The sequence below is a fragment of the Triturus cristatus genome, chromosome 7, assembly GCF_964204655.1.
Source record: "Triturus cristatus chromosome 7, aTriCri1.1, whole genome shotgun sequence".
NCBI lineage: Eukaryota > Metazoa > Chordata > Amphibia > Caudata > Salamandridae > Triturus > Triturus cristatus.
The window spans coordinates 692,469,895-692,491,178 of record NC_140590.1 but is presented as its reverse complement, the minus strand read 5'-3'; the positions used below and the strand labels follow the sequence as shown (position 1 = coordinate 692,491,178).

Sequence of the window (21,284 nt, the reverse complement as noted above, 5' to 3'; positions counted from 1 at the left end):
ACGGCCTGGCCTGAGGAAAAAAGAATGTCCCTCTATTACCAAGGCTTGAGCGATGACATGAAGGACGTACTGGCCCAGATAGATCCGCAGCCCTCCACGTATACAGATCTGATGAATCTCACGTTGAGACTCGATCATAGGTTGTCTGAACGGAGGGGAGAGAGAGTGTATGCCCCGATAGAGAAATCCGAGAGGGGGATCAGGAATACCGGAACCCCTTCTGATACCCAGGCGGAACCCATGGAGGTGGGGGCAATCTGGGCCCCGTTATCTAGGGCGGAAAGGGAAAGCCGCAGACAAGCCGGGTTATGCATGTACTGCGGCAAGAAGGGCCACTATGTTCGGGACTGCCCCTCAAAACCCAAGAAGAGTGGGTATGCTGGCCTGAAGAAAGTGGCGGTGACCTCAATGCAGGTCCCCCTCCCAGACGCCCTGGCTTCAGAACAGAGCGTTCGGGTATCCGAACCCCGTGCGTTGCAGTTGCCCTCTTTGGCGGTCATCGAATCAATCGCTTCAGAATCACATGTCACGCTGCTCATGCGGTTGACGGTGGGATCACAAGACCATGAGGTCGGAGTCATGGTTGACTCCGGGGCCACAGGGAATTTTGTGGATAGTGGGTTGGTGAAGCAGCTGGGGTTAAGGCGCATCCCGAGAACTAGTCCAGAAACGGTATGGGCTGTCGATGGGAAGCCTCTGGTATCAGGGCCCATCACTGAGGTCACGGAAGCCCTGACTCTGACCAAACCAGGTCCTCTATGGGATCACGTGGAAGAGGTCGCCCTAAATATCATCGAGGCACCCCAGTATGAGGTAATACTAGGGATGCCTTGGCTAACCACCCATAATCCCTCGATAGATTGGAAGAGAAAAACGGTGGAATTCGAGACCGAGTATTGTAAAGGGGAATGCGCTGACGCACACCGGACACATCTTCTCGCCCTTACCCGGGGGTATCACGTTCTCACGGCCGCTGAGAAAGAGACGGTACTCCCCGCGGTATATGATCAGTACAGGGAAGTGTTTAGCGAGAGCAAGGCGGAAGTTTTGCCACCCCACCGCAGTTATGACTGCCAAATAGAATTAATCCCCGGGGCTATCATGCCCTCTTGCAGAGTGTACGCCTTATCTGAGCCGGAGACCGAGCACCTACGACAGTACTTGGAGCACTATGTGGACATAGGTTTCATTAGGCCTTCCCGTTCTCCGGCAGCGTCGCCTCTTTTCTTTATCAAAAAGGCCAATGGCGAATTGAGGACGTGCATCGATTATCGCGTTTTGAACAAAAACACGGTGCGTAACCGCTACCCTCTTCCGCTCATCCCTGTCTTGCTGGACCAGGTGAAGGAGGCGTCCATTTACACCCGGTTGGACTTGCGGGGGGCCTATCACCTGGTCCGGATCCGGGAGGGTGATGAGTGGAAGACGGCGTTCAAGACGCGATATGGACTTTTTGAGTATAGAGTAATGCCGTTCGGGCTGTGTAACGCCCCGGCGGCATTCCAATACTTTCTCGATGACGTTCTCAAAGAGTACATCGATAGAACAGCTGTGGTATACATCGATGATATATTGATATATTCCAAAGATCGTAGAGACCACAGTTCACATGTTTCGCAGATACTACACAAATTGGGAGAGAACAAATTGTTTTGCAAGTTGAGCAAATGCGAATTTCATGTCTCTAAGGTGGAGTTCCTGGGGGTGGTCCTGAGTCCTTTAGGATTGAGTATGGCTGAGAGGAAGGTGTCCGCGGTACAGGAGTGGCCTATCCCCAAGACAGTGAGAGACGTACAGTGCTTCCTGGGCTTCTCGAACTATTACAGGAGATTCATCTCTCACTTTTCACAGCTCGTCTCTCCACTTACCCGCTTGCTAAGGAAAGGACACCAGTTCTCCTGGACCCAAGAGGCTATGCAGGCGTTCTGTGAGCTAAAACAAGCGTTCACTACCGCCCCGATTCTGCAGCACCCCAGACCCGACGTACCATTCATAGTAGAGGCTGACGCTTCTGACATAGCAGTGGGGGCGGTACTCTCGCAACGGGAGGCACGGACAGGTCAACTGCATCCCATAGCCTTTCTGTCCAGGAAATTGACCCCGGCTGAATCACACTACACGATCGCTGAAAAAGAGCTGCTAGCCGTGAGAAAGGCGTTTCAGGAATGGAGGCACTACCTGTGGGGGGCTACGCATCCTGTGACGGTGTATACGGACCACCGGAATTTACAATACCTAAAGACAGCCCGACATCTCACACAACGGCAGATGCGGTGGATGCTGTTCTTCGCAGGTTTTGACTTTGTCATCACTTTCCGACCCGGTTCGGAGAACGTAAAAGCTGACTCGCTTTCCCGACAATCCGGAGGACATACGGCTCGTCGGGAGGTCCTAGAGGCCATTATACCCCCAGCAAAGGTGATCTGTGGGATCAGGGCAGACACGTTTTTGAACACTGTAAGGACACACCGAACTCTGACGCAATGGCTACAATGGGAGGAACAGGGAGCAGAGAGGCGAATGAAAGGAGGGTTGCCTTTCTTTCGGGATCGGCTGTTTGTCCCGTCAGTGGCGCTGCAGCGTCAGGCTTTCGAATGGTGTCATGAGTCGCTGATAGCAGGTCACCCTGGGTGTACGAAGACTCTTCATCTCCTACAACGTCACTTCTGGTGGGAACACATGAAGAAGGATGTCCGTCAATGGATACAACGGTGCGACGTGTGCGCCCAAGCCAAAGGGGACCGCTCAAAAGCCAAAGGCAAGTTGGTCCCGATGCCGACTCCCGCGGGGCCCTGGCAGAACATCAGCCTCGACTTCGTGGTGGGCCTACCGATGGACCAGGGTTGCGATGCGATCATGGTGGTGGTAGACAGCCTCACCAAAATGGGACATTTCGTGCCGTGCAAAAATCTACCCTCTGCCAGTCAGACCGCTCAGCTGTTGCTATCTCAAGTGGTGCGTATCCATGGATTCCCTAGAGTGATCGTTTCGGACAGAGGCCCGCAGTTCATCGCGCGCTTCTGGAGGGCATGGTGTAAGGCCCTGCAGGTGGAGGTGGCCACATCCACCAGCTTCCACCCACAGACGGATGGCCAAACCGAACACCTTAATCAAACACTCAAGACGTATCTACGATGCTACTCCAAGGAAGCAAGCGCCTCGTGGGTATCTCTCCTCTGGTTGGCGGAACTTTCTTACAACAATGCATGGCATAGTTCCATCAGGGAATCTCCCTTTCGGGCTACCTACGGATATCATGCCAAGGTTCTTCCGTTGTCTTTCCCCGCGGACGTGCGGGACCAGCCCGCTCTGGCGGCCCAGTTACAAGTTCTGGGGAAATTGCACGCGCACCTCCGGACGAATCTGGAGAGAGCTAAGGGCCTGTACAAGGCATGGGCTGACCGCCATCGGCAGGACGGACCATCCTATCGCCCGGGCGACAGGGTATGGTTGTCCACGAAGTACCTCCGCTTCAAGTTGCGCAGCGTTTTCCATCCTCACTTCATCGGTCCGTATCCAGTGGTTCGTCGCGTGGGAGCAGTGGCGTATAGGTTGGCTTTGCCGGCCTCTTTGCGCATCCATCCGGTGTTCCACTGCAGTTTACTGAAGCCGGCGGTGGGGGCTCGGAGGGTGGCAGCCCCGCCGATCTATCGTGACGGCCAGATGGAGTACGAGGTGAGGAAGGTGTTGGACTCCCGAATCCGGAGGGGTCGGCTGTGGTATCTTCTGGCTTGGAAGGGTTACTCGGCGGAGGAGGATTCCTGGGTTCCGGCAGCTGATGTCCACGCGCCGGAGGCGGTGCGGTCATTCCACACCCGGTTCCCGGACAAGCCTGGTCTTAGGAGGCGCACGGGAAGGGGGGCATACTGTCAGGCGCGGATCTAGGGCGCCTACCGAAGGTACAGCCAGAGGAGGACTACATCCCCCAGAATCCCCGGCTGTATAGAGGCGTGACCAGAAGTGGTAAATATGCGCGTTGCAAGCCATTCGAGGCGCGTAATACTGGAAGGTGGTTGGTGCTGGAGAAGACGCCCAGCAGAGAAGGAGGAAGACGCGTGTGTTCGCGTCTGTTATCGAGTTTCGGAGAGTATCGGGTTGTGGCGGAGTGCCGCCGCGAGGTACACGTATCAGGGAAGCCAGATCCGGCTTCACGGAACCCCCACGCGGGACGCTGACGTAAGCGTCGCCGCGTCTCAAGACCTCAGGACTGAACGAGGTACTCGGATCAGGGAAGCCAGTTCCGGCTTCACGAAACCACACGCGGGACGCTGACGTAAGCGTCGCCGCGTTTCTAGACCCCCGGACTGAACTAGGTAAGGAGCGGTTCTACTCCCCTCAGGAGCCGAGGACGACGCTGTGAGATTCCGGCAAAGGAAACAGGTATCTCGGGACCTAGGGAGGGGTCGGCTCTGTTCAGGACTGTTTCTCGTTGCCAGAGAGGAGGAGGAAGGGAACCCGACATACGAGACATTTGGTACTCCCTTTCATGCAGGCAAGGGCACAGCAAGCGCTAACTCTATACATGATGTCAATGCTGGATTAGTGACTTTGGGATTAGGGCTCTTGTACATAATTTCAGAAGCGCTTAGTAGCGCCACGGGGGGAACCGACAGGGGAACAAAGGGGAAGAAGGTCTGTTAGATCTTGCGAGTGTTGGAGGGGGCTGGTCCTCTCGAGTCTGAAGGGAAGGCTTCCTCCCTAAGGGGACATGGTATGCATGAAGTGACACATTTGGCAGCTACACTTAGTGAGACCTAACTGAGAGTAGTTTACCTTGTGGTTATATCCTATGTTCTTTTCTGTTCTTTCTTTGCAGGACTCCCAATTCCCACGGTACCCCGTTTTAGTCCTTTCCCTCGCCTGATTGCCCTGGCACTCTGTGTCTCTATAACCAGAGCCAGGTACGTCGGGAGGTGGAACCCTTGTGCTTCATTCGGATCTACAGGAGCCACAGCGGAACGTGACAAACACATACTTATTCATACAGGAACTCTTTCAATCTCTCACTCTCACATATACTCACTTATATACACCAATAGTCACATATACTAGTTTAAAACATATGTAGTTACTCTATTGAGACAGTCATTCACTCACTAACACACCCATGCACACACTCATCCACTCATTCTCTGTTGTACATTGATGTCAATACCACGCTTCATTGTTTTTAAACAAAATTGCGTATAGTGTGCAATGGAGAGTGCAAACCCCAGTGGGTTGCAGTTCAAGCATTCTAATTGCATTAGAGTGTCCGCAAAATCCTAGTGCTTTTGTGCAATAAAGCATTATTGACGCCACATACAATTCAACTGTAGTCGACTAATAGCATCAATGTACAACATAGAATCATGGAAGCAATGGTGTTAAAATATACAATTTGGACTGAAAAGTTTTACATTTGTCGGACTCCACAAAGTACAATTTGTGTTTATGTTGGATAATATTTGTATGAATTGGTAATTTTGTATTGTATTACACAACATGCTAAAATGGCGTTGACGCTTGCACAGGATAGCCCACGTAATCCTTGAAGTCCCTCTTCAATGTTAATGTTTGAGGCAGGATGTAAATACAGGAAAATAAAATGTCCGCCATACCGTGAGAAAGCTGTAAAGCGAAACGCGTCGGTAAGGCGCTAACTCGCCCAGTAAATCTTTTCAACACACACTCTTGCGTGTCCTGGATTTCTTTTGATATAGCAAAAGTTGGCGATTGATATGGGGTTGACGGAGCCCGTCCAGGACCGCCGCGCTTGAAGCACTGGACTTCCGTAATTGCTGTTTGTGAATCATTTGTAAGACCGGAGCTACCCGCCAAATCCCGAAGCGGTCTTCTGATGGCAGAAGTGACTGCGTTGAAAGCAACAAATCAACATTGAAGCAATATGGATTTCCGCACGAATGGTAATTTTCGAAGAAATTTACTCTTAACAGCGTCCATTAACCAACTGTAGGTAACCGGTGGGCGGAGCCACGGAGGTGGACTCGTCCTAGCGGGAACTGTGTTGGTTTTTAAGGGTCGCGGAGCTGTGGATTTGACGGAGCGGAGCCCAGCGGACTGTAAGCTGACAAGCTAGTCAGCGGGCGCACGAGTGTTTGAAAAAGAGAATTACCTTTGGGTTTTGGAAGCACCTTTTGAGAAATGGCATCCTCAATAGAAGCGAAACGCAAAGAAACCTCCAACAAGTTATTTTTTACTCAAACGACTGAAGGATTATCCAATGTAGGTCCACACAGTCAAGAACACATTTTTATCAATCAGGAGGTGCAGATTCAAGCCCTCTATGATAAATTGGAGAAGCTTCATAAGAAAGAACTGTCTAAATGGTGGGAGGCTGAATCCCTGCAGAAGTACATTGATGTTGGCCGGGTCCCTAGAGGACTCCGTATTTACACAGTCCCTACTCATGAAAACCCTGACCCAGAAATGCTCGAGGAATGGGCAGGGAATTCCAAAGAGTGTTCCACAGTCATGATGAGGATCCTTTTTAAGTATGCCCTAAAAGATCGGGCAGAGATCTTTAAAGAAATTGACAGGATCAGTGAAGAACTATTGAAAATAATTTCCAGGGAAGCCTTTGAAGGGTTCATGGCTAAAGTTCAACTTAAACTTGACAAACTGGAAGAAGAAATTACAAGCAAAAAACAAAGAAAGTTTATTAGAGACTTCAAAGACTACCAGACTGGTAGAACTTTGACTTTTCATAAGAAATATGATCACTTATTCAATGAATTAACAACTTCAAAATTCAATGTAATTCCTCAGAAACTACCGAGGGATGAACTTACAGAAGAAAGTGATGTATCGGATGGCAATGTCTCTGATATCTCAGCAGAGACCCTGGCACGCAATGTACAAGACAGCGATACAGGCAAAAGTAATTTCTTGAAGCAATTCCAAATGATGACCAGAGCCAAGATGAATCCAACAACTGGGGACCAGGATTTTCGGCGGGGCCGAGGACGTGGCACACGAGGAAGAACCAGAGGGCGCGGAGGAACCGTAGGAACCAGGAAGCAAGGTCAAGGAGAAGAAAGAGGAGAGCCAAACAAAACAACAGCAGTGTCAACGTGAGCGAAGAGGGGTGCCAAATGAATGTGGTGAACCTTTCAGATCGTAAGTTATCAATTCTTGACATTAATTTACTCTCCTTGGGGTTGTCTTTCTGTCCATCTAGACGTTTGGATTATGTACAGACCCGCATTGACATTTTCTGTTTTTTGAGGAAACTCAAATTGAAAAAGTGGTTTCACACTCAGGCAACCTCAAAGCAAAACAATAAGGCAAAGGTAGATCCGGGGGTAATGTGCATTTCGGACATTGACACTTTACATACCCTGGCACAGCTTGATGAAGATATACCGCATCGTGAAGAACCTGTGAGCAATTTGAATGTACCTGGCTTAGTATTGGACTCTACTGAGTCAAGTAAATTTAAACCCAAATCTACATTTACGCCGACTTTACATTGTGATGCAATTGAGGTGTTTGAGAAAACTGTTACAAAAGAACTCAAGAAAATGAGATTTAATCTAAAAGGGAGTTCTAGAGGCAATCTAAATTTAAAGCAATATAAAGCGATTGAAGATCTTCGCAATGACAACTCCATTGTCATCAGGGGTTCCGACAAGGGGGGCAATGTGGTGGTGTGGAGCAAGGTTGAATATCTGAATGAAGGGTTAAGACAACTCAATGACAACATTTGTTACAAAGCTAGTAACCAATCAGAAGTGTTAGCTTCTTATTCTAAATACAACGAAATGTTGGTTAATTGGAATGATTTAGGTTTACTAGAGTGGGACGAATTTCGTAGTCTGTATTGTAAACATCCCAGATTACCTATATTGTACTTACTCCCAAAGCAACATAAAAATTCTCAGAAACCCCGGGGTAGACCCATAGTGTCTTCTATAGGTTCTCAACTTGAAGTAACATCCAAGTTTATTGATCACTATTTACGACCTTTTGTCAGTGCTTTACCAGCATATCTAAAAGACACCACTCATTTTTTAACACTCATTGATGGTGTAGTGTGGGAAAAAGACTTTCTGCTGGTTACTTTAGACGTAACCAGCCTTTACACAAGTATACCACACGATCTAGGGATCCAGGCCATCAGGCACTTTTTGAGAGCTAGACCAATTTCACTAGTAGCTCATACTGAAATGCTGTTAGAAATGACAAGATATTGCTTGATGAACAACTACTTCCTGTTTAATAACAACACTTACAAACAAGTTCAAGGGACTGCGATGGGCACCTGCTTCGCCCCCAGCTATGCAAATCTTTACATGGGCTGGTGGGAGGAGCAGGTGTCCCAAAATTGGGAAATGGAAGGGGACAAGATTGTTACATGGGCAAGATTTATAGACGACATATTTCTAATTTGGAGAGGAGATGAGAAGTCGGATATAACATTTATTGATTCCCTTAATAACAATTATAAGAATTTACAGTTCACTTCCCAGATAAGTCATTCTAAAATAGTGTTTTTGGATGTGGAAGTATCAGTGTGCAATAATACATTGGTTACCAAGTTGCACAGAAAGCAGACTGCTGGGAACAGTCTTTTGAATGCTCAGAGCGCCCATCCGTCTAGCCTTATTCAGAGCATTCCTTACGGGGAGTTGATTAGGGCTAAGCGTAATTGCAGCACAGCAGAGGAGTATGAAAAAGAAAAAAGAACCATGAGTATTAGATTCACACAACGTGGGTATAGCGAGAAAACCATCAAACAAGCGATTGTTAAGGCTGACACACTGACTAGATCAAACCTTCTACATTCGAAATCTACGGTGTCTGAACCTTCTGAGTCAGTTAGATTCATAACTTCCTTCTGAAAAAGTGCTTTTCAAATTAGGAAACTATTTGACAAAAACTGGCATATTTTGAAAAGTGACTTAGTTCTTAACAAATATCTAAATGATACTCCACAGATAACTTTCCGCAGAAGCAAGTCTTTGAAAGATGACTTGTGCAAGAATGTGGTAGTCGCTACAGAAGTTGGTCAGCCTAAAAGTTATACTGGTTTTAAAACATGTAAATGGTGTAAGGCATGTGCACAAAGTGTGGATTGTAAGACACTTAATCTACCGGGTATCACAAGAGACTTTATAATCAAAGGGAATTTTAATTGCAAAACTGAGTATTGTGTATATTGTTTGATTTGCCCATGTGCAAAACTTTACATAGGCAGTACAGTACATCAAGCAAAGAAAAGAGTCTTAGAGCATCTGTGCGCTATTAAAAAACACGACATCCAATATCCTGTAGCCCGACATTTTTTCAACACACATAAGCAAAATGAAAAATTACTATCTTTTGTTGTTGTAGATGCAATTGCACGACAGGAAAGAGGTGGTGACAGAGAGCGTCAGCTAAGATGTTTGGAATCAAGGTATATAATTGACTTTGATAGCATGATGCCTGAAGGACTAAATTCGAGTGAAGAGATGGCTGTACATTTGTAAAGATAACAATTGGATATGGTTTCTGTAAAACAAAAATGGTTTCGCTATAAAAGAAAAAAGCTTTGTAGATGATTTTGAATTCATTATTACTACAGCAGGAGGGATTGAGCTGCTGTAATACTGTTTAATGATGTTGAGTTGCACATTTCTTTTGTTTTCCGTTATGGAGGTATTATGAGTATGGGCTGTTTTAAGACAAGCGATTGTGAATACAAGCGTCATCATAACATCCTGACAAGTGCAGACAAGACGAATGTTAGTTATGTTTTGCTCCAAGCTTTTGTGTATAATGAAACTAGTGGCCCACTTGGGCGAGATTTTTCAGGACTGTTGGGCCAAAGTATCTGGTACACAACACGCAATAAGAATACTCGAACTGCAACCCACTTGGGTTTGCGCTCATTTAGGGCCTCATGTAGGAAGCCAAATACCGGTCGGTAACGGCCGATTTTCGGTAATTATACCATTACCGACCGGTATTTTGGCTTTTGAGATGTAGGGGGAGAATTTCATGATTCGGTATTTACCGAATCGGTAAAATTACCGAATCGGTAAATTTACCGATTCGGTAAATACCGATTCATGAAATGAGATGTAGGGGGAGTGTGTGGTGGGTGTGGGGATTCGTTATTTACCACCAACTAAAGGTTGGTGGTAAATGACGAATAGGTGACAAAAAGCATTTTTGTGCATGTTTAAGTGTGCAATGTGGCAGACATACATGCCCGTAGGGCATGTATGTGCGCCACATGTGCACACATGGCCGAATCAGGGGTGCAACAGGGTGTCAATGTGACACCCTGCCACCCTTGCATGTGCTCCCCCATTACCGAATCGGTATTTACCGATTCGGTAATGAGGCATACCTTCCCATCAATGGGAAGGTATGCCTCATTACCGAATCGGTAAATACCGATTCGGTAATTACCGAATTTTTCCGAATCGGTAATATTTACCGACTCATTACCTACATTGCATTTACCACTTCATAAATACCGAATCGGTATGATTCGGTATTTATGAAGTGGTAAATGCAAGCCCACCTACATAAGGCCCTTAGTATCTGATGGCCATCAACAAAATTATTAGTCGACTACAGTTGAATTGTATGTGGCGTCAATAATGCTTTATCGCACAAAAGCACTAGGATTTTGCGGACACTCTAATGCAATTAGAATGCTTGAACTGCAACCCACTGGGGTTTGCACTCTCCATTGCACACTATACGCAATTTTGTTTAAAAACAATGAAGCGTGGTATTGACATCAATGTACAACATAGAATCATGGAAGCAATGGTGTTAAAATATACAATTTGGATTGAAAAGTTTTACATTTGTCGGACTCCACAAAGTACAATTTGTGTTTATGTTGGATAATATTTGTATGAATTGGTAATTTTGTATTGTATTACACAACATGCTAAAATGGCGTTGACGCTTGCACAGGATAGCCCACGTAATCCTTGAAGTCCCTCTTCAATGTTAATGTTTGAGGCAGGATGTAAATACAGGAAAACAAAATGTCAGCCATACCGTGAGAAAGCTGTAAAGCAAAATGCGTCGGTAAGGCGCTAACTCCCCCAGTAAATCTTTTCAACACACACTCTTGCGTGTCCTGGATTTCTTTTGATATAGCAAAAGTTGGCGATTGATATGGGGTTGACGGAGCCCGTCCAGGACCGCCGCACTTGAAGCACCGGACTTCCGTAATTGCTGCTTGTGATATATATATACATATATATATATATATATATATATATATATTTTATATATATATATATATATTACCTACTGGCAGTCGCCAGTAGGTAGTTATAGTTGGGACCTTGTTTCGATTCCAAAAGCATTTTTTCTTTTCTTAATAACTTTGGCACCGGTTGACGAATCATCGCGAAATCTTCAAAACTAGTGGGGCGCTCCGGTAAGCTCCTGTCTTGAAAGTATCGGGGTGATTCAGCAAGCAGGGGCCGAGAAAAAAGGGGGGTCCCAAAACGTGTTTTCTCCATGTTAATTTCCATAGGAAACTTTAGACACGGCTACAGCCCAAACTGCTGAAAGGAATTACACCAAATTTGGAAAAAGGTAGCCCTTGGTTCAGAGAGAGACCTTTTTGTTAAATGACGAAAATTCGTTCAGTAGTTCCTGAGAAATTCAAATAATAGAGGTCGGAAAACCAATTTCCCATAGCAAACTTTAGACACGGTTACAGCCGAAACTGCTGAATGGAAATTACACCAAATTTGGCAAAAAGGTAGCCCTTGGTTCAGAAAGAGACCTTTTTTTCAAATGGTGTAAATCCGTTCAGAAGTTGCTGAGAAAATCAAAAATAAAAGTTTCGACATCTATGGCCGCGGTGGATCCGCGGACCCTCCCGACCACGAGCTTCATTCTAATTGGCTGTCAGCACTCCAAATCAGGAAGTGTTGGCAGCCATCTTGTGACTCGGTAGAAGCGAGTCAGAAGAAAACACAAAAACAATCACGTAAAACAAGAATAGGGGCCAGGGTAGAAACACCCTGACCCCCTAGGCCTGTTCAAGGGGTCCCACAAGGACCCCCAGGGCCCAAAAAAGCAATAAAAAAAAAGAAAATCGCCAAAATTCGCGCTGGGTGCACGAATCCGGCCAAGAAAAAAAACAACAAAGTACAGGCTCCCGCGCTTTGTTATTATTTACCCCCCGGGGATTTTCTTAAATATTTGCAGGGGGTACCCGAAATATGCAGAGTATATCATGGATACAGCGAAAAAAGAAATATTCTTACACATGTCCAGTATCCAGTGCTCGATGAATGTCACAAGCGGCGCCCCGTACACCCTTGTGATTTCAAGGCTGGACGCCACTTTCGTGCCAAATGTCCCATCGTATGAGCTTCCTTCTGGGCGGCACTAAAACACATTAAAGCACATTGAACCCGGCTAATTCCTCACACCGGCCCAAATAAACACAAAGCGCTGTAGTAGCAACAGCGCCATTTGCTGCAGTCGCCTCTGTGAAGCGCTAACTTGTCCCATGAAACACAACCCTTTCCCCCCACCCCCCGCCCCTGTTGACAGCCTGTCACACAGCCGTAAATACGCGTTACTTCTTTACCACTCCCTTGTATTATTCTCTGATGCTCATGTTTGTAACCGAGGACATGAAATGGTGCCTCGACGCTTTCACGCTGGGGTCTTGGTACTTTAACGCTGGCTCTGCAGCGTCGGGTTTGCAAACATCTCATTTCTGTGCTTGTCCCCAAGCATGCCTCGCCTGGAGGACTACCTGGGAGCAGCAGTGGGGACGGCGCATGAGAACTGTATAGCGCCGAGCAGCCTCTGGCTGGAAGGGAGCGCTAATTGAATAGAGTCTTAATTAAATAGCCCTTGCGGCTGGTTTTGCACGTTCCAGCCAACACCCTTCTTCTTGTACATGGAGTGCAAATAGTTAACCCAGTCTGCAGGGAGGTCTCGAGCAATGTACAGCAATCCAGTCCACAGCTGCAAGACCTGCTTCACTTTTGTCACAACAAAACACTGCACAAGAACAGGTCAGGTGGATTCTCACCTCGTGTGAAGTTTTGTGGTGAACTGTTCTCGTGGCTTTGGACGTATCTGGACTCTTTTATATCTGATAACAGCATTCACTTTGTGCAGCTGCACTGAGGCAACTTTCCAGACAGAAAAGGCGCGAAAAAACACACACAAGCGCTCGTACACACATTCTCTCTCATTCCTCACACACACTTCTCACACACATAAACACAGCCTTTCTCTCTCTCGACACACACGCATACACACTCTTTCTCTCCATACACGTTTTCTCTCTTTCCACCCAAAAACACACACACTCTCCCCTCTCCTCACCTCACACAAGAACGAGCACTCTCTCACACACACACTCTCTCTCTCATTCCTCCCACACACTTCTCTTACTCATACACACAGCCTTTCTCAATACACACACCCTTTCTCTCCACACACCTTTAATCTCTCTCGCCACACAAAAACACACACTCTCTCCTCACCTCAAACACGAACACACACACAACACACACACACACACGCTCGTTGCACATATTCACATACCTTTTCTCTCTACACACGCACACACCCTTTCACTTTCACCACACACACATACACACAAACCTTCTCTCTCTCTCTCTGTCTCTCTCTCCCTCTCTCTCTCTCTCTCTCTCTCTCTCTCTCTCTCTCCATATAACACCCAGGTACACACAAACGAGATCAGTAGTAACAAATATACTATGTAAATTACAACAGCCACAGTCTCTCATATAGAATATCCACAGTGATCTAGGGTTTAAGTTCCAATCCCGGCGGTACAGTTAATCGAGCGGTGTGATTGTGGGCAGCTCCCCCATCCATTATTGCTTTAGTTCTCTTACCTCCCAAATCCAGGAGCACTTTGAAGTCTGCAAAACACTATCTATACAACTTTATAAAATGAAATACGCGCAAATATGACTTCATATAAAAGATCTTAGTGACTGGTGCATATTTTGGTTGTAAAATTCAGTGTACTTTATAGGATTGCACATGGAATATTCATGTCTTATCTCACTTTTCCATGCTGCATTTAAAGTATATTTAAATCAGAAAAAAAGGAACCAAAACACGTGCTTATTTCAATGACCATAATTGCACAAGCCATCTTGTTCCATCATTAACCAATCCATGCCTGCTGCATCTCTGAGAGGAAAGCAGTGGGGCCCAGTCACTCAGAAACCAACATTTAGAGAATTAGGATTTTATCTAGTGTATGCAGGGCTTTAAGTGGGATGAATAAACATGTGGAGGAGTCTCTCTCAAAGGGGACTGGCCGATGTAATTAAGGGCGAGCCTTAAAGACACATAAACTAAAAATCTGTGCTACCATAGCAGAGGCAGTAACAGTGCAGAGGCAGTGAAGGGTGGCAGTGCTAAAGAGTTAGATTTTTTTTTTTCACCTGGAGGGTGAGGGCAAAAATGGAGAGCCCGATAAGGACCCATCTCAGCACCTGCTTTTCAGAACACCGGCAGGACCACTTAAAGCACTGGGCATATGAGCGTGTTCTGTCCTCCTATAGCACCAGTACCTTGCCCTTAGACTCAAGCAATCCGAGCCCTGCTTGAAGTAAACAGCACCTTTGGCTTTTTGACTTTTGAAGTAAGTTGAAAATTTCATTCTCGAGCTATTCTCCGACAAAGACTGTTCAGGTGGTTAACACACCCACTTAATGGATTTTTGTGCAAAAAAGTAGATCAACGGTTCGAAAACATGACGGGGCAACTTAGCATTTCTTTGTTCCTATGATTGTAGCATTAACACCAGTATGTGGCTTAATACAACCTCTTGTTATGACAGCACACTGAAGCCTACCTAGACAATAAAGCTCTATGTAACTAAGCACCCGTTATTACTGATTTTATACGCCGGTCTGTTTATATTTTGAATGGGAAAATAAAACGCCATCACAACAGTTTCTAGGCATGGATACCAATAATAAATACATATATATATATTCACTGAAAAAAACATAGGTTTCAGGGACGTTATAGTTAGAAACTAGCATTTAAAAAACCTTTGAAATTCAGTTAAAAAACCATAGGTTTCAGGCACGTTATAGTTAGAAATTAGCATTTAAAAAACTTTTGAAATTCACTGAACAAACCATAGGTGTGTGAGTACCTCTATGGATGAGTGGCGGTGGGCGAGTGTCTATATAGGTGTATGAGTGCATATGATAGTCCTGTACTGAGTGACCATAAGTATGAGTGACTGTACGGATGAGTGTGCAAACCTAAGAATCAGTGAGTGGGTATGTAGTTATTGGTGTTGGAGCATCTATGGTTTTGAGAATGGCAGTCTGTAATTTAGAGTGGGTGTTTCAAAGGTTATATTAGGGTGTGAGAAGATGCATCAAATTATCACATGGATGATGTCATGAGTGATGTCATCAGTGATGTCATTTGAGATGTCATGAGTGATGTCATCAGTGATGTCACTGACCATGTCATGAGTGATGTAATATGTGACATCATCAGCAGTGCATTGCGGGAGCGCGAGTTATAGTTATAGTGAACTAACTATAATGGGGGAATTTCTCTGGTTTTGTATGAGTGAAATGTCGAACTAACTTTAACTTTCCCTAAAACCTATGGTTGTTTCAGCGAATTTCTACATTTTTTTAAATGCTAATTTCTAACTATAACGGGCCTGAAACCTATGGTTTTTTCAGTGAATATATATGTATATATATTCACTTAAAAAACCATAGGTTTCACACATGTTATAGTTAGCTGGACATTTCACTCGTAAAAAAACCAATGAAATTCCCCCGTTATAGTTAGTGCAGGCAACTATAACTCACGCGACCGCAATCCTCTGCTGATGAACCTCCTGGCAGACCAATAGTCTCCTCTAAGAATAGCCTTCTGGAAAAGACGTCAACATTTGTGGACCATTTCCTATTCCCTTATGTAAAAGACCTGAATTCTTACATTAGAGACACAAATGACTTCCTGGGAAAGATCAAGGACATAGTCATTACTGATAACCATTGGCTAGTAAGTTTAGACGTAGAGTCACTTTGTACAAGCATAAGACATGAGGATGGACTTAAGGCATGTAAGTTTTTCCTTAAGAAACGGGACATCAATCTCTTGGAACACACACACATATGCTCATAGAGATGATCAATACATGTTTAAAAGTGAATGCTTTTATGTTTGAAAAGAATCATTACAGACAGCTGCAAGGGGCTTCCATGTGCACCTGCTTCGTCCCCAGCTATGCCAATCTCATGCTGGGCTGGTGGGAGAAGCAGGTGCTCTGGAACGACCACACAGAGAAATGGTACTATAACGTCAAAAAATGGCTTAGATATATCGATGATGTCTTTTTTGTGTGGGGGGGGAGTGAACAGGAATTGAATCTGTTTATCAATCTTCTGAATGAAAATGATGTGAACCTGAAATTCCCAAGACACTAGAGTAGGGAGACAATAGACTTTTTCAATCTGAAATTATCAGTTGAAGATGGATTGATTTGTACTAATCTTTTTAGAGAGAAAACTGCAGGAAACTCTTTCCTGCATGCAGCTAGCAACCACCCACCCAGCTTCAGATGGGGGATGCCTTACAGTGAGTTCCTCAGAGCAAAGAGGAACTGTAGCACGTCAAAGCATTAGAACAGACAGAACTAGCCATGAAAGCGTGGTTCAGGGAGACAGGTTACTCAACAAAGGCACTAAAAAAAGCAGAAGCAAGAGTCAGAGAACCCCGGAGATGGGGCATCTTGAGACAGGACCCCATATTAAGGAACAAAATAGGACCCAACCCCTCTATATCGTACCGAAGGAGCATCTCATTGAAGGACATGTTGGTACATAGCCACCTACAAGCCAAAGAATCCATTTGGCTCAAACAAGCCAAAGGCCTCCTTAAGTGCAGAAAGTGAAAGGCATGCAGACACATCCCTAAGTTAATAACGTGCAACACTGAATTTGTAGTGTATGTCATAGTCTGTCCCTTTAACCTGTGGTACATCAGTTCCACGACATTTCCTGTGAAGGAGAGAATTCTCGAAAACTGGAGAGCAATAACGAACAAAGACCACTGTTATAGCACAGCGAGGCACTTCACAGCAGAACATAGGAGCTCTCCGGAGACTAGAGTCACGCTTCATCCTACACGCAAGTAGCAAGTTCCCATAAGGGTTGAATTTTGATGAAGAAATGCATTCACATCTCTGATACAGTAGTAAGAATCAGGACTAGTTACAACGAGCCTCACGCACCCACCCCCTCCCTTTCCTTCTTTCCTCACTTACCCAGTTCACTTTTACCTACAAGTCTTTCACATGCACATAGTCGTATCAAATATCAATTCAAATCGGGGTGTGTGAATTAATGAGCTTCAACTTTCTTTGATTGTTTGCCTAAATGTCTGCCAAATGCCAGAACAATGAGTTGTATTATCGAAGGATGTGGTCTATGACCGGTATAAACATGTGATTTTGTACTCTTCTTTACAGGGAGACAACGCTGGTGGTGCTCGAGGGACTCACTCACCTACAATAAAAGTATACACACCCAGAGGGGATGGAGGATCCTGACATTATTCTCACTCATTGATCATCTGACCCATAGTCACACCCATATATCACCAACACAGCACTAGTCAACCGTCGAGACTGTAATAATGGTACTACACCAGCACTTCCCTGCGATCACTTCACAAGCTGCATCAAGTCACGAGGCAGGGTGTACACATTAAGGTACTATACCACTACACCCTGCCATACAGTATGTGAGACAAAAATATCCAGGACACCGCAACAGCAAACACAGTTCCTGGATAAAGCCCAGGGCACACTTGATCCCCTCATGGACACATACACTGGGGCACTAGACCACTAAGCGCAGACTTGTGTTTTTTTGCTCAATATTGAACAAACCTCATTCATATACCCCGGCCACGCAGCACGGAAAACGGGCATTACCAAGAAAACACACATACCAAGCTCAGATTTTAAATTACTCCCATAGACAACCGAGATGTTCAATTAACATCCATCAGTCAATATTTAGCAATCTGCATTATTTAGATAATATTCAATTCACAATGTTGCAACTTTCACTCACTGTGATTGATATGTATTTCTTTTATGTTTTTGTCACGTGGTATGTTTGACCACAATGGAAACTTTAAAAGGGTGTATGACCGAAGGCGGGGTCAGGTGATCAAGACCACGGACGTGGTCGAAACGTGTTCTTTTGTCAAAATAGAATAAACTGTTGCAAAGCCGATTGAGCGGGCTTGTGGATCTTTCCAATTTTGGTATCCTGCTACGTGTGGAGTATATATATATATATATATATATATATATATATATATATATATATATATATATATATATATATATATATATATATATATTGTTTTCACGTTTGTTTCCACCCGTGAACAAGGCTCATGCCGAAACGCGTAGGGATATGGAAACCAATGCTGCTTGTCCTTGGATTAAACGCTTTCAACACAGAAATGGGCCTCTGCTTTGTTGTTACGCTGATGGCGCTTTGATGGGCTGCTCCATGCCCATTGTTTCCAGAGGCCGCCCTGTAGGGTCGGGGGCTCCGTGTGCTTGGAGACTTTGTTATATAAACTATTCAGGAGCATGACCCACTCTCGGCCACCCGCCTACCAAAGGATTGCCAAAATGGTGAAAGTGGTGACTGATGCAGGAAGGGAGTCGGAGGAGATAACCTCTCTCTCTGACCGTTCTGTGTGACAAGCGTTATCCAGAGATGGTTGGATTTAATGAGCACTGGCAATAAAAACAAAGACACATGCCGGAAACATCAATTACTGCTACGATGCTATGCAGGTATTTAACTTTGAAAATAATGCACTAAGCAGAATAAAGATCCACTGTGAAATCCATGAAATATCGGAATGGAAAAATACCGTGCATTATGGGAAAGGTATTTTTTAATTATGGTCATGTGACTTTCCAGCATAAATAAGCACGCACAAAGCACTTTGTTTTCACGTTTGTTTCCACCCGTGAACAAGGCTCACGCCGAAACGCGTAGGGATATGGAAACCTATGCTGCTTGTCCTTGGATTAAACGCTTTCAACACAGAAATGGGCCTCTGCTTTGTTGTTACGCTGATGGCGCTTTGATGGGCTGCTCCATGCCCATTGTTTCCAGAGGCCGCCCTGTAGGGTCGGGGGCTCCGTGTGCTTGGAGACTTTGTTATATATCAGCTCTTCTCAAAATTAACTGTAACGAACCACCCATCTCCACTCCAAGCCTTACACTTGGCTCCAAAAATGAAGAATTTCGGATGATATTGAGATACAGTAGACAAAACTCTGAAATTAATAAAATTGTACAGAGCAGTTGGCCTTTGATCAGAAATGACCCCATTTTAGGTCTCACTGTCCCTGCTAAACTGTCCATTACGAACAGAAGGGCACCAAACATGCGCGACCAATTGGTACAGAACAATCCAACGACTAAATCCAAAGTCAGCTGGCTCAATCAGCGAAAGGGCTTCTTTAAATGCAGCAGTTGTAAAGCCTGCCAATGTGGGGTCAACACACTAACATACAAAACTGCATTTAGTGATTATGAACACACTATTAACAAAGCCCTTTTCTGCAAAACTGAATGTGTTGTTTACGTCCTTGAGTGCCCCTGCAAGCTGAGGTACGTGGGAAGCACCAAGCTGCAGGGACACAAAAGGATATTACAACACATTCGAGCAATAACTAACAAAGACCCCACATACCCGGTGGCTCGCCATTTTGCTGAACACCATCACTCCAATCCCAAACTTCTTAAATATTTTATAATCGACAGTGTGCCATTAAATAAACGGGGCGGCAACAGAGAAAAGAAACTTAGACAATTGGAGACTCGCTACATTTTAGAACTAGACTCCAAGAGCCCCAATAGCCTAAATGCAAATGAAGACATGTATACCTATCTTTAACATGGATTAACATACACGGTAAATAAACTGCAGTACCCTCAAACCATATGACTTTATCTCCTTTGACATATCTCTGTAACACATCTTATCAGTGGCTCACAACAGACACTTCCTGTTGTACTTCAACCTAGTCGTTCTTGGTCCTGGCACAGATGATATACTCAATTCAGGACACGAGAACACTAGCGGCCTCACCATCTTAAGAAGTCCCAAAAACTGCAGGATATCCAAAATACTTATCCAGCTTTTAAAATACATTTATTTTTTGGTTACATTTAGGAGTATTTTATTGATCTTTTTAGCAGAAAGGCCTTTCTGCATTAAATAAGATAAACTACATCCACCCTTGCACTTATTTTTCACACTATATTCTCTTTTTTTCTTATTTTTCACTCACTCATAAAATCGTTTTTAAACCTAGGGGCTAACTACTGATCTCATTGAATTAAAAGACATAAATACCATCTAATATTGACAAATTCACACATACAGAGATAACAAAACACAGATATGGTATTCAAACCGTAATTGTGCAGCCACAATACAAGGATTTCCAAACATAAGTTGAGATTAACATATACACAGTTTTATCCACTTTTTATCCTTTCTTTTAAAAAATATCTCTAATATCTTAACAAAACCTATATTCGTTTTTTAAAAATTGTTATGTGTGATGGATGCTATTTATACATATTTATCTATTTATTTATTTATGTACTATATTCATTTATGAATATGTGTTTTTTTATTAGTGTTATTTACTGCTATTTTTGCACACATGTACGGCTGTATATGTATGGTTTCTTTGAGATCACTGTATTTTACCGAGATGTGTTTCAACAAGCCCCGAACGTAAATGGTTAAGTTTGCACTATTAGCACTGTCACTTTAACTTTAAACGGAAGTTGTAAGAGAAAAAAGTGGTGAAAACTTGTATTTAAATGATCAGGTGACTTCATGGCGTGTCATGTGATCAAGGCTCCACGGAGCCGAAACGCGTCATGGCTGGCTTACCTCGAATGAAATAAATAATCATCACGAGCACCAAAACTGTGGTCCGTGCTCCTTTCTGTGAACTTGCGGGCGCTTTCCAAAGCGGTGGCGTAGGAGTGCTCTGGATATATATATATATATATATATATATATATATATATATATATATATATATATATATATATATATATATATATATATATGCCAGCCACAGTTCAAAGATTGCTGCGCACTCCAACCAGTATTTTTAATTATTCGAATTTTTATTCGTTTGCAAACACGATCAATAAAGTTACTGACTTTTCAGCCTCCTGGCCTTCGTCAATGTCAGTGATTCC

The 21,284-nt window shown here is 44.4% G+C and overlaps 1 long non-coding RNA gene across 1 annotated transcript in view; it reads left to right on the top strand.

The window, feature by feature from the left end:
* Positions 1 to 18,260, top strand: part of LOC146810348 (uncharacterized) — a 47,023-nt gene extending 28,763 nt beyond the window's left edge. The window contains exons 2-3 of the long non-coding RNA XR_014965677.1: positions 9,337 to 9,400; positions 17,486 to 18,260. This is a non-coding gene — a long non-coding RNA (uncharacterized LOC146810348). The remainder of the gene's footprint in view (positions 1 to 9,336; positions 9,401 to 17,485) is intronic.
* Positions 18,261 to 21,284: the final 3,024 nt, after the last annotated feature.